Genomic DNA, 8863 nt, shown 5'->3' on the forward strand with positions numbered 1-8863 from the left:
ATCTTCTTGAAGTCTTGCTTTCTGCTACTTTGGTACACAAATTTGAGTTGAGCTATTATTTGATGACAATTATCATTATGCCAGGAGAAAATATGGACTTGAAATTTTAACTCAAGCCTGCAAGAGTTTCCCTAAAAACATTTATTTGTTCATTCACATTTCTTTCCTAAAAAATGTGCAAGTTGCTGGATGCACAGCACTGAACAAGACAGATTGCAGCCTGGTAGGGAAGAGAGTCATCAAACAATTTTATTGAGTTCTACGTAGGAGAAATGTTCTGTGGAACCATATGAGAGCAAATTGTACTGTGGAGTCCAGAAATACTTCCCTAAGGAAATGAAATTTGTGTTGCCCATAAAGGAGGTACTGGATAAGTAAAGACAGAGTAAATGGGAGAGAGAGAAAAACTATATGACAGCATATATTTTGGTCCTGGGACAAAAAGGAGAATGGCCCATCAGAAGAATTTTTATTTTTTAAAGACCAATAATGCTGGAGTGTAGTGAGAGCACAAGCTAAAGCAGGAAAGATGGGAGGCAGCCTGATCATGCAGTACCTCAAAGGACATATTAAGGTTTATGGACTGTATTTTTTTATCCTAAGAAGAATGAGAAACCACTGAAAGGTATTTAGCAGGAAAGGGGGACACAACTTGTTTTCTACAATGAATACCCTGGCACTTTATGGAGAATGAACTGGCAGAAGGTGATAATGAGTTCAGGTAAGCCATTTAAGAGACTTTTGATTATTCGTGGTAAGAAATGATGGTGGTTGGAATCCATGGATGTTTGGAGGGAGAAGGACAGAGAGACATATTTGGGCAGTAGAACCAAAAAGATTTGGGGGGAGCCAAGGAGAAGGAGGAATTGATAATAATATCTAGTTTGTGGTCATTAGCTGAAATGGGGAAAAACGGAATAAGAGTAGGTCTATGCACAGGAGTACACAAGAGATTGATTACTTTGCATGTGTTGAGTTTGCGGGTCTTTGAGAAATTTAAGTGGCAATGCTGAGTGGGCATTTATATCCAGGCCTTCTAAGCACAGATGAGTGATTAGGATTGGACAGAGAAATCTGACATTGTTGGTCCTTAGTTGACCATTGAAGCCATGTAAAGTAAATGTAATTGTTGAAGGAGATAGAGTAGATGAAGAAGAAACTTCGGAGTAAATTCAAATGAATAAGAAAATTTCTGACCTCCAAGAGTAGGCTACAAGGCCGAGAAACATATTAGATAAGTTCATCAGGATATTTTAGTTCTACTTAGATGGGTGGGAGCTCAGAGCTACTGTTTAGTTTCAGTATTAGAAAGTGGCAGTTTCAAGAGGAGGGATTATGTTAGACAACCAGGACCATTTCAAACACCTAGCTAGCCCAAATGTGCGTGCACACACATACATCTTATTCTGAACCACTGGGATGGCGCATTTGCGCTGCTTTCTTTCCCAAGTTGCCTCTATTTCTCAGGCCAAAAAGATGTTATAGAAATACCTTAGCTGTGTTCAGTCTTACCTTCAAGGTTACTGCTGGTCTGAACAGGTTGCCAGCGTTTTTCTAACTCCAACCTTAATTAACCAATCTCAGTTCCAGGATTTTGCAGGAAATGTAGAAAACAGACAAGATCTCTATCCTATCTCAATGTGCTGTCACCTGTGCAAATAATTTTAGTACCTCCTTAGTCATGTGTCTTTTTTTATTAAATTTTTTAAATTTTTTATTTTAAAATCACATTTATTCTTACAGTTGTCTCAATTTCCCCTCCTTTTCCCTCCTCCACCCATCTCACCCTGCCCACCTCTCCCACAGTCAATTCCCACTCTGTTGTCCGTTTCCATGGGTCATTCATACATGTTCTTTGTCTAGTCCCTTCTCCTTTCCACCATTGTCCTCCTTCCCAATCCCCTCTGGTTACTGTCAGTCTGCTCCATGTTTCCATGCCTGTGGTTTATTTTGTTCGTTAGTTTATTTTGTTGAATAGATTCCACTTGCAAGTGAGATCACATGGTATTTGTCTTTCACTGACTGGCTTATTTCACTTAGCATAATATTCTCCAGTTCCATCCATGTTGTCTCAAAAGGTAGGAGTTCTTTCTTTCTCTCTTTCCTTCCTTCTTTCGTTGTTCCTTCTTTTTTTCTTTCTTCTTTCTTCTTTCTTTCTTTCTCTCATTTTTTTAATGCAGATTGATTTTACTTATTTATTTTTTAATGTCAATATCCATTATAAAATATTAAAAGAATTAAATCAACTATAAAGTCTTAGCAATCATGACAGCTTCACAGAAATAATCAAGTAATCAAAGAAATAAAATGGGCATTCTAGAAACAAATGTATATATCTTTCTAACAATGTAGTATATGATTAAATTGCTATTTCAAATCAATGGGGAAAACAAGACTTATTCAACATTTAAGGTCCATGGGTCACTATTACTTGAAATAAAACAAAATAGAGCCCTTTTTCACATATTATATAACAAATAATCAGGTGAGTAAAAAAATCAATATGTAAAATCTAAGGAGTTTTAGGTGAAAATACAAAATAATATTTTTCTTACCCTGAAGTAACATATTCAAACCCAGAAGCTATATAAGTAAAATATTGACAATATGACTATATTAAACATTTAAGACTATGCAGTAATATTCATGTAAAAAAAAATAAAGGACAAGTAATAGAATAGGAAAGTATTTGCAACACATCTAAAAAAGGGTTAATAGTTGTTTTTGGTTTGTTTTTTATTTATTTTTTGTTTTTTTCTGTTTTAGGGAAAAAACTCTACAAACATTTAATCAAAAAATGGATAAAGAATACCAAAAAGTCATTTAAAGTTTTTTAAAAATAATAGAAATAGGCAAGAAATATACAAAAAAACACTTTTAGTTTCAACAAATAATAAAGTAACAAAATAACATCATTGTCACAATCAGATTAATAAGTATTAAAAATGTTGGTAATATCAAGTACTGGTGATTATGAAAGGAACTGAGTATTCATAGACTCTTTTTCTTCATCTTTTTAAAGCAGTCCCTTTAGCATATCTTACAATGCTGGTTTGGTGGAGGTGTATTCTTTTAGCCTTTTTTTGTCTGAGAAGTTCCTTATTTTGCCTTCCATTTTAATTGAAAACCTTGCTGGGTAGACCAGTCTTGGCTGCAGGCTTTTGCTTTTCACGACTTGGAATATTTCTTGCCATTCCCTTCTGGCTTGTACTGTTTCTGTTGAGAAGTCAGTTGCTAGCTGTACAGGGGCTCCCTTATAAGTTACTACCTCTTTCTCCCTTGCTTCCTTTAGGATTCTCTCTTTGTCTTTGATATTTGCCATTTTAATTACAATGTGTCTTGGAGTGGGCCTCATTGGGTTCCTCTTGAATGGGACCCTCTGTGCTTCCTGGACTTGTGTGACTTTCTCTCTCCTTCAATCAGGGAAATTTTCCATCATGACTTTTCAAACAAGTTCTCCATCCCTTGCTCCTCTTCTCCTTCTGGTATTCCTATTTTATGGATATTATTACGTTTCAGGTTGTCCTGCATTTCCCTAAACACCTCTTCATTCTTTTTGAGTCTTTTTTCATTTTCTTGCTCTTTCTGGGAGCTTTATTCTACCTTATTCCCCAGCTCACTGATTCAATTCTCTGCTTGATCTAGCCTGGTTTTGATTCCTTCCGCTGTGTTCTTCAATTCAGAAATTGTATTCTTCATTTCCTCTTGCCTCTTATTGATATTTCTATGTCCTTTTTCATGCTGATATAGTTTGCAGTAAGTTCCTAGGAGTTTTTCTGTAGTTTTTTGTAATTCTCTCTGAGCTTACTGAACTCACTGAGCTTCCTTATAACCGTTGTTTGGAACTCAATATCTGATAGTTTACTTGCCTCTATTTCATTTAGTTTTCTTTGTGGGGATTCATCCTTTCCCTTCAAGTGGGAATGTTTCTTTGTCTTCCCATTATTTGTGAGACTCCTTTTTTGCTTCTGCTTCTTAAGTTGATCTGTCTTGATCTCCTGACTTTGTGGTGTGTAATTCTATGGTAGGAGACCACTGTTTCTTTTTCTTTCTGGATCTTCCTCTGATGATGTCAGATGTTGACTCTGTCTGACCTTAGGCAGTCTGTCCGAGACTTCCAGGAATCGACTGCCTGTGGCTGTCTCCTTCAGCTGTTAATCTAGTTACTCTGCACTCAGCAGGCTGGCTTAGAGACATCACAGCGTAGGGCAGAGTCCCTCCTGGGGGCAGGGCTATTGTGTCCTCTCACACTGCTGCTGCTCAGATGATGGCCTTCCTGAGCCAGATGGCTGTTCCCATATTCGGGAGGAGTCAGCACCAGGATCCGCCTGTTACTCTCTCCGTTCTTCTCCCCAAAGCCTCTATCTCCAGTCTCTCCTCAAGTGTCTCTAGGCCTCTTTGCACCCCCTTTAGCCAGGGATCTACTATATGTGGCTGCCATTCTGTACTCAGCAGCCAGGCTTTAGCACTACCAGGTCTAGGCAGAGTCTCCTGGGGGCGGGGCTGTTGGGTCCTCTCAGGCTGTTACCCGTTCAGGGGAGTGGGCTGCCTGAGACAGATGGCTGTTGCTGCATGGGGAATGAGTCAGCACTGGGATCCCACAGGCTACTCTCTCATTTCTCTCCCTAAAGCCTCCTTCCTCAGTCTCTCCTTAGGCGTCTCCAGCCCACACTGCCCCCACTTTGCTGGAGCTCAGGGTAAGTGGCTGCAAACAAAAATGTATGTGTTGGCCCTTTAAATGGCTCTTTGCGTCTCCAGCTGCCCGTCTCTGGCAGAGAGCAACCCTGCCGCTTTTCTCAGTTGGCTGTTATCTGTGTACTTTTTGGGCTCTGGTGCTGTGGGCTGGAGATCCCCGCTTATGGTTTAGACCTTGCTCATCTCAGGGGGATCCAATTGGTCATTTCAATATCCTTCTGGTGCTGCCACCCATGGGTGCCCCGCCTGCCTTCTTGAGTCTCTATCGTACTCCTTACCAGTTAGATTGTGCTAAAGTTGATTCTTCTGTCTGTCCAATGTTAAAAGGCTTCTCTCTCGCTATTGTTTCGTTGTTTGTTCCAGGTGATTTCTCCACAGTTTCATTGTAATTCCAGGTTGGTCCTGGGAGGAGGTCAGTGTGATTTCCGCTCACTCCTCGGCAATCTTGATTCCCTCATGTGTGTTTTTGAGTTGTAGCTTTGTCATTCTATAGAAACTAAAAAGCTGACTGAAAGAAAACAAACTCCTTTCTTTTACCTCCCATTAGCATATTGACTCTAAGTTCTCTCTTCCTCTCCTCTCTCTCTCTCTCTCTCTCTCTCTTTCTCTCTGGTTCTGCTTCAGGACTGCATGAGACCTACTACAGCCGCTCACCAATGATGAAAAAGAACAGAGTAGTGTCCTCAAGATGCTAAAACTTGAGAAATCACTGCCAGGCAGAAACTATCGTCATCAACTTTTTTCACAGTGTTTTCATAACAAGGATTCTTTTGGATTAAAAATATTCAATCAATTTTTGTTACTTTTTTGAAATTATTAAATTTATATTCAGTAGACTCATAAAAGGAAAACAAATGTACATGGGGGTAGGTGAGAAAAACAATAAATTACTGAAAGTGGAATTAAGTCTCTGAGAGGCCAGGCAGAAGTTTAAAAACACACCCTATGTTGTTGCTTAAAGGGAAATCAAATGGGGTATAAAGACAATTGTGCTAAAATTGCAAAGATCAACATGTATGAGTCATATAATTTAGTTAAAGTTATTTTAAGGCCAAGATTTTTTTTAAATAGTTTTATTGAGAGGTAATTCACATATTATGACATCTTTAAAGTGTGCAATTTAGTGGTTTTTGTATCCTGACTGAGTTTTGTATTCCTCACTATCTTATTTTGGAACACATCACTCCAAAAGAAACTCCCTTCCCATTAGCAAGCATTCCTCCTTCTCTTAATTTCACCCCTAGGCAACCAGTAAAAACATAGTCTGAGTGCTTCAAATCCCCATGCAGCATCTCTGGATCCTGCTGCTAAAAGATGTCTGAAACTCACAGGTCAAAAGAGGAATAAGAATTTGAGCCCCAGCTCACAATTTTCTTTTCTTTTCCTTCCTTCCTTCCTTCCTTCCTTCCTTCCTTCCTTCCTTCCTTCCTTCCTTCCTTCCTTCCTTCCTTCCTTCCTTCCTTCCTTCCTTCCTTCCTTCTCTTACTTTCATCCATCAGACTTTTCATCCCTGTCTATCCATACTATCTCCTAAAACCTCGCTGCACATTACAGCTAAGTGGGCAATACTGCCTCCTGCTCTTATACCACTTGTTATCTGCTTCCTGAAATACTGCTTTTGTTCTCATGACCATGAAAAATACACTTATAATTTTTTAAAAAATTCTTACCCAAAGATATGCTTAGTGATTTGAGGGGTGGGGGGGACATCAATCCATTGCCGCCTGTGCACGCTCTGACTGGTGATTGAACCTGCAACCCTTGGGTGTGTGCGATGTTGCTCCAATCACCTGAGCCACCTTGCCAAGGCATCTTACTGCGCCCTGATGAGCTTATCATCATCTAGTTAAGTGGCTTTTCTTAACATTCATATTTCTTTACCTCTCAAGAGCATTTTACATAAGTCACCAACAGTTTTGATTAAAAAGTGTCTTCTCCCTTCAATTTTCTGGAGTCCTCTACTAGCTTCTTTTTTCTCTTTCTGCCTATGAATAAAGAGTCCCCACATTTCTGTCTATTATCTCTTTTCTTCTCTCTCTCATTTTATGTCACCCATTTGATATATTTTAACTTTTATCTCTTTTGGAATGAGTATGGAATCAGTATCTTTGGGCTGAAACTCCCTCCTGTTTTAAAGTTTGTATTCCTAATGGTTTGATGGACATCCTTCCAGCACCCTAAACAAACAATGTGTCCAACGGTACTCCTGGTATCCACTCCATCAAATAGCTGTCTGCTTCTAAGTGCTTTTCTTCAGTTAATGGGCTACACCTTAAGCTGTCATCTGGCTTAAAACCTGGGCTTTTTAATTTTACATCTTCACCTCTTAATATTGCATAATCAGTTGTCAACTCTGAAAGTTTGTTCCTTTTCAACATTTGCCCATCCAACCTTCCCTTTTCTTTTAAATGCCATCACCCTAACTACAGGGAGGGGAGCACTATCTTTTCTCTCTTTTCACTGTCTTCTCTGACGTTACAGCCAAGTTAGTTTTTGCAGTGTAAGCTTAACATGAATCCTATTCTCTAAAAATACAATTGTTTGCCTGACAGTATTTCCTGCAAATAAGCCCGACCTACTTGTCTTGCTTTCTTTTGTATCTCATGTCTGTCTAGCCAAACTAGATCACTTTTGATTTTCTCAAATCCCTTTCTTAGGGCTTATGTTATTCCAATCTGTTTCCAAAACAGAATTTTTTTTTCCTTTATAATACCCACTATTGACCCAAATTTCACATTATTGTTTCCATATAGTTCTTTTTTCATTCCAAGAAGTTTTTTTTCCTTTTTGTACTCTATGACACTTAGTTTGGATTACTTTTACTGTCCATTTATTCATTTATATACCTTATCCCCCTTAATAGATCGGAGGACTCCTGAAAGCAAAGGAGGGCTGTACCATATATATATATATTTATATATATATGGCTATATATATATGGGCTATATATATATTATATATAATATATAATAATATATACAATAATAATATATAAAAATATTATTATATAAATAATATAAATAAATATATATAATAAATTATTTACATATAAATAATATATAAATATTATTATATAAATAATAATATATAATAATATTAATAATATATTAATATATTATTAATATTAATAATATATAAAATAGTATATAAATAATAATATATAAATATATAATAATATATTATTTATATATAAATAATATATTATTATATAAATAATTATATATTATTATATATATAAGGGCTATATATATATATATAGCCCTTTCTTGAAAACTAAAAAATAATTATAAGCCAATGAATGTCTTTATTTTTGCCATTAGCTTATTTAATAAATATTTTGGATCTTTTAGTATAAACTTAATGCTGTGAGGAATACAAGTAAGGAAAAGTTATAGTTTTCTTTTTAAATGTTTTTAAAATCTACTTGAATAACTCTAGACCTTATAATCATCTATAAGGTCTAGTACTTTGTTTTATTATATTAGCTTGTAGTATGTATTGCTGTGGGTATTGGAATACCCTAATTAATAGGGCTTTAGCTAAGATAAAATTTACTTTTCTTTTGTATAAGTGAATTTAAGGCTGATAATGTAGCTCTGCTCCACAAAGTCTTCAAAGATCCAGGTCCTTCTTATGTTGTCCCCTTGCCGTACATGGCTTTGACCTTGGGAACCAACAGGGTATCTGCACTCCAGTCATGGAAGAGAGATGGGCTGAAGAATAAATGAGCTAAGTACACACTTTTCCTGTCTCTTAAGGAAGGGTCCTGGAAGCCACTACAAGTCACAGTCTCTTTTATGTTGCTGGCCAGATTTGAACCACATGGCCATAGCTAGCTGCATAAAAAGGCTAAAAAATATGATCTTTATCATTGGTCATTAATTTATAGTCAAAAAATGTATTACTATGGAAAAAGGGAAGAGGAAAATTAAGATATAATTTGGGTGAAAATGATGTGTCAGTGCAGCGCTGTGGCAGGGGCATCTACAGTGAAGGAGGCTGTGGGAGAGTGTGGGAAAGGGGGATGGGGAACCCTCTGTATTTTCTGCTCAATTTTGCTGTGGATCTAAAACTACTTACAAAAAAATCTATTTAAAAATTAAGGCATAGCAAAGGATCTCTGCCCTATTTCTCTAGAATAGATTATGACAAACATTATGGAGTAAAT

Source organism: Pteronotus mesoamericanus, unplaced genomic scaffold, assembly GCF_021234165.1.
Source record: "Pteronotus mesoamericanus isolate MK-2021 breed Mesoamerican mustached bat unplaced genomic scaffold, CSHL_Meso_final contig_74, whole genome shotgun sequence".
NCBI lineage: Eukaryota > Metazoa > Chordata > Mammalia > Chiroptera > Mormoopidae > Pteronotus > Pteronotus mesoamericanus.